This window comes from Manis pentadactyla, chromosome 9, assembly GCF_030020395.1.
Source record: "Manis pentadactyla isolate mManPen7 chromosome 9, mManPen7.hap1, whole genome shotgun sequence".
NCBI classification, from domain to species: Eukaryota; Metazoa; Chordata; class Mammalia; order Pholidota; family Manidae; genus Manis; species Manis pentadactyla.
Window position 1 is genome coordinate 120,557,239 of NC_080027.1, and position 5,783 is coordinate 120,563,021.

At 48.2% G+C, this 5,783-nt stretch overlaps 1 long non-coding RNA gene across 1 annotated transcript; it reads right to left on the minus strand.

Moving 5' to 3' along the window:
- Positions 1-465: 465 nt before the first annotated feature.
- On the minus strand, positions 466-4,804 carry LOC130684967 (uncharacterized). The gene is made up of 2 exons (XR_008999419.1): positions 3,343-4,804; positions 466-3,232 (listed from the first exon to the last, which is right to left on the minus strand). It is a non-coding gene; the product is annotated as an uncharacterized LOC130684967 (long non-coding RNA).
- Positions 4,805-5,783: the final 979 nt, after the last annotated feature.

Sequence of the window (5,783 nt, forward strand, 5' to 3'; positions counted from 1 at the left end):
AGAACAGCTGACTTAACTTGCCCAAGGTCACACAGCTAACTAGTATACAGTCAGGATCCGGGTGCATGTTCACTCTTACACAGCATGAGTCTGCTTTCTTGATCACTGTGTTCCTGTCTACACAGAAACAAGATTCGTTTTTACCTCTTATTTCTTGCTACACCATTCCTTAGCTTGGGGGGCTTTTTCTCTGTCTATTCCCGTACATCCTGTTCTTTCTGAGAGGCCCTGGCTGGGGCTGTCTTCTGAACTATGCCTGTCCACATTGAACTCACTTGGCAAAATTGGCTCTTTGATTTATAGTTTCTTAAACTTTACTAGTAGACACGTCTTCATGTTAAAATCACCTGATTTGAGATTAGTGCCCCCTTAGTACAATAACAGACCCAAGGAATGGAACAGAGAGCCCAGAAACAGACTCATACCCATCTGGCCACCTGATTGATGATGCAGGGGACAGTGCTCAGCAGTAGAGAACGGACAGTCATTTTAATAAACAGTGCTGGGTCACTTGGATATCCACAAGGAAAGAAATGACCTCTTGACCACTACCTCATGTCATATACAAAAATTCCAGAGAGATCATCAATCTAAATGTGCGAGATAAGTCAAAATTTAAAACTCCATCTACGAGATAACATAGAATATCTTCATAACCTTGGGGTAGCCGTACATTTCATAAAGATGATCCCAACAGCCGTGACTGTGAAAGGAAAGAATGAGAACATGGATGTCATTAAAACGAGGAACTTCTGATCATTGAAAAGCATCAATAAAAGAGAGAAAGAGTGGAGAAGATACACACAGTACCTACAACTGGCAAGTGGATTTGTATCCAGAATATACAAAGAATCCAGCAAATCCCAAAGAAAAGAACCCCTTCGCCCAAAATGAGCAAAAGAAGATCCCGTACTTAAAAATTGTAGGTTGTATAGTTTTTTTCTCCCAGTTGCAGGTTTTAACCAGTTTGTCCTAGATCATTGGCACAGCCTGGTGGCTGGCCTTGGGAACTGTCTGATCCCGTGGCCCTTGTCCTGCTTCACTCAGCTGTTTATTCTGCCACAAGTGCCTCCTTTCTCATGAGCATGTAATACATATGTCTCTTCCTCTTTTCCTTTGGCTTGTTAACTTTTGATCAGCTATTTTAAGACTCTTTCTCTCTGGTCTCTGCCCCCATTTTCTCCCCCCACCTCCTTTCTCATTTCTCTTTTTGTACCTCCTCGTTTAGCCTAAAATCTTGTGGTTGTAAAAGTTACCCTAAAATATCCGAAAGTCTTGGGGAAGTAGGCTTGTTCTGTGGGTGTCTGAGGCGGAGTGAAGACCTGAAGGCTAGTAGGTCATTGCTTCAAGAGAGAGAGTTCATCTCAATCACGTTCCCGCCGTCTGAGTCCTGCAAAGGTGGGGCGGAAGTGGTGACTCAGGTAGAGGCTAGAGAGTGCCTTGGTTCTGGTGGTGTTTAAGGAAGCCCTTAACACCCTGAGTGGGCAGATGGATTATCATAATCCCTTCCAATTTTAACAAAGCCCTGAGCAGACCCTCTGAGGATGTTCAGAGCAGCCACTCAGCTGGGAGAGAAGGCCAGTATATCGGAATGACTCTTGTCCTTCTGGTAGGTCCAGGTAGGGCACAAATACTAGCACTTTAATGGTATCTCATATATTTAAAAAATAATTCTGATGCACCCCTCCACCTGAAACCCTCAACCAAAGGCCGGTTGACGACCCTTGACCTGCAGGTTGAGATTTCCTTGAAGTTTCCTCTAGGCTGTTCTTTTCCTCCAAAAGCCGTATCTGTGATGTAAAGCTCTCTTTTCTGTTCCTCTTTGTTTCTTTAGTTTATTTAAACCCTCGTTCTTGCCGTGCTTGCTTTCATTTTGTCCTTGCAAACGTAGCGGTTTTGGGATACATTACCGCAGAGAAAACAAACTGGAAGCTCTGCAGGTATGTTTCAACTTTAAAATTTTTTTGACAATGTTTAAAAATGGCGAGTTTAATATCATAAATCTGGATGTCTGCCTTCTCCTGAGAAGCTGAACAGTCTGGGCTCTTGAGGTGTCCATTCGCAGATGTCCCTGAGCAGTGGGGCTGCCGGGCTGGGCTGCTGTGGGGTTGCTGTGCTCCGTCCACTTGGCACCTGCCCTCTGCAGCCCATTCATTCCTTTAGCACCTGCGTTGCCCCAAAGGCATGTGAGTTTGTCACTTCCTGAAGCAGGTAAAATAGGCTTTTGTGGGCTAGCCTGGGAACCCAAGCAGCATATGTTTAATAATTCAATGGGAAAATGAATTTCCAACTTTTAAGAGCAGATTTTTGAAATATCAAAAAATGCTAATTCGGGAATGCTTAAAGGGTCCTCAGCTAGAATGTGTATGTCTTGAGGTGATGGCCTGTATCTTGTGCTTCCCCTCTGCTGAATGTGGGCTTAGCACCTTGTAGGTACTTAATAAATTATTTACCTTATGGCATCACTGAGTCTGCCCCCTCCTGGGTGGTAGACAGTTCTGCCTGAGACCAGATCACTGCCTAATTTATGTAGAGCACCCACTCTCATCCTGGTCACTTGTGTGGAGTTTGGGGTCAGTCTCCTGCACAGCTCTCCTGTCTCAAGAGAAACGGTTTCTGCTGATTAAAGAGCCAGTCTCTGTAGAGTGGGGCCTTGATGACGAAACGAGGAACAGGGAGGCCTGTGCTGAACCTGCTCTCCTGGACTGGAGTTTGTGGCGATTACAGAGTGCTTGCGTTTCAAACCCAGGACAAGGGCTGGGTAAAAGTTCGGCTCATTCCCTTTAAAGAAAAAATTCTTCATCTTCGGCATTTCAACGTTTTGACCCAGATCAGTCAGAGGCCACAGAGAGCTCGCGATGTCTAGAGAGTGCATTTCATTCCCGAGGCCTGTAGCTGCAGAGAAGCCGAAGAGAAGCCAGTGACCTGCTGGGCTTGAGTGGAAGCCGTGCCTTTTCAAGTTTGCCCCGGCCCAGCCTCCACCCTCCACGGGTCACACAGGGCAGGCAGAAGGAGCCAGCACCCTCTCCTCACCCAGAAGTTATCTTTACCCCCTGAAATCAAACACCGCATACAGCATCCCGTGAAACTGCTTCCTTGTAGGCTTGAGCATGCTTGCTAAGTAAACATCCTCCCATGTTTTTGGAACTGAATTCATTTCTGCTTCCTGGTCATCCCGTTCAGGTTTTTCTGTTCTACGTGCCACGCAGAATCAGGTTAATAGAAGGAAGACCTAGAATTGGGCAGAAGCACAATGACTATTTCAATCCTAATAAAATTGTAAGAAAAGTAATGGGGTCGTAGGAAGAAAAAGACTTCAATGAAAAGTGAAACGAAACAAACCTGAAATGAAATGTAGCGCCGTCAGAGCTTTGCAGGTCAGGGTTGGTCCCTGCGGAGCCCCTGAGATAGCGACCTTACTTTGCATAGGGCTCAGTTGTGTGTGGTTGTGGACCATGGTGGCCTCTGTCTGTAAACACTGTGGCTGTATATGGCCCTCCTCTAACCCTAGTTTGCTCTTGCTCTGTATCTCATGACTTATTGGCCTCTCCTCTCTCACTTCCACCCACCCGTGACATCTCCATCACCATGGCAGTGAGCAGCCACGTCATTTTCCAAGTTCACTGGGTAATGGGCCAACTCTGTGCTGAGCCCTACTTCCCTCTAGTTCTCCCTCCTGAAGCAGGAGGCTCCCTGGCAGAGCTCAAAGCCTTTGTTTATTTGATCCTGGGCCCTTGGATAAATCAGGAATGTCCTGACATGAACTTCGGCATGTTTTTCTTCCATGGAAAAGGAAACTGTGGCAAATGGGATTTACGTAGACAGAGGACCATTCCGGGGGACTTGCTTTAGTGCCATCAAGGCCACATTCCTTTGGTCATCAGACCAGGAGGTGACTTCTTTATTGGCATGCTCTACCCTGGAGCCCACAAGGTGTGAATTTGAAGCACTTTACCCCCTGCTGGGAGCTTGGCACAGATGCGCTGGGCTTCTTTTAAGGCCGTGGAGTGCCATGGTTGTCTTCCAAGTGGTCTTTCTGCTGGGTGAAACCGTGGCCCTGAGCTGCTTGAAGAAGGCTGCTTGGAAAGCAGGGTACATGATAATGTGGCGACCTAGCCTCTCATTCTCAGGCCATCTTCCTGAAAGTTGCAGTGTTCTTGATGTGATACACTTAGTGAGTCAGCTGCTCCAGGACCTGAATGCATCTCTCACTTCCAGTCAGCTCTAGGCCCGTATGGTACAATTGTTTTTTTTTATCAGAAACCTTTGCTGGTCCACATTCCTTAGATTGGAGCGGTGTGGGAACCCGAGACTCCTTGGGTCTCTCTGGGTATACAGGGCCTAGTGACTTAGTATCTGAGCTGTTCTGGAAATATTTTGGGTCTGGGGGCAGGCCAGTGTTGGGAGCTACATGCTTTGCTGCAGTAGAGACCTGTCAGTATCAAAAACAACCCCAGCCAGTCTTCAGAGCATTGCTGGGGAACCCCCCCTCCCTGCGAGAGTTTCCAGGTGTGTGAATGCCTGTGCATTACCCGTGCATTGCCATCGCAGGGGCACTGGGCTAGGCGGTGGGCTGGCAGGTGTTCATCTCACTTGGCTGCCCACCCCAGAGAAGAACCCAGTCTTTAGCCATTCCGTGTCCAGGCTTGGCTGCTGCTCTGTTTTGCTGTTTTCCATGTTGTCAGAGAATCTTCTTGGGAACAAATGACTCAGCAACCTGAATCTCTGGGGGTGAGTGGCCTGAGAATGTCTTTTGAGAAGTGGTTGGATGTATCCACCTGAGCCCTAAAAGTCTCTGAACCTGGGAAGAACGGAGATCCACGCTGCATTTACTCCAGATTCTCCTGGCTTGCACTTCAGTTTGGTTTCTCCAATTCCTGATAGAAGGATCTCACTCACGGGGTAAGCAGACAATGTTTTAATTACGCTTCTTGTACTTAGGAAATTCCAGGGAGAAAAAAGGTCTTGGTTTGTGTCCAAAAAAGCAGAAAACAATGAAAATCAGCTATGGCTGTAATTCTGAACTTGTGTGTGGCAGAAAGAGTTAATAGCGTGGTGGTCTCAGGGTGAGGACCGTTTTGTCCTCATGTCTGGGAGACACTCATATGGCTCAAGAAAAGATGACGCAATATTTAGTGTGGGAGAGCCCTGTGTGGGTTCTGGGCCCTGTCGCTCAAAGAGTTAAGCCAGTCTTGTGGCTGGGAAGCCCTCCGGGAAGGCGTGAGTCTGCAGGGACCAGGCCCTCTATGCTCCAGAGCAGTGAGATGTGGGGTAAAAAAAATGGGTTGAAAAGTGTGGCCGGGGAAGAGGAGTGTAGGCCCAACTTTTTTTTTGCCTTGTTTGACCAGCCTTGGCACTGCCCTCCGGCTCTCCAGGGGAAAAGCTGCAGTTCTGCTCTTGCAACACAAGGAGCAGACTGGAGAATTTAGATCTGCGTCACAGAGCTCAGAGAGAGAGGGGAGAGAGAGAGGAGAGAGAGCGCACTCCGTCGATAGGTCTGCTAGCAACAGCCGTGCTGCAGCAGAGAGAGAGAGAGAAATCAAGAAACAAGTCATAGCAACACCGGGCACCAGGTTCTGCCAGCTCACTTGCCAGGCGTCCACAAATCTGTCGGGGGCTGGAGGCCTCTGGGTAGCCTAGGCTGAGATGACACGCAAGGTGGCACGGGCGGTTCCCGCGGGGAGGAGTTGGGCTGGTGGTGGGGGGCAGGGGTGGGAGCAAGAGGTTACGGGGCAATGTGGAAGGTTTAATGGGACCGATTTCTGGAACATTCGGGACTGCGG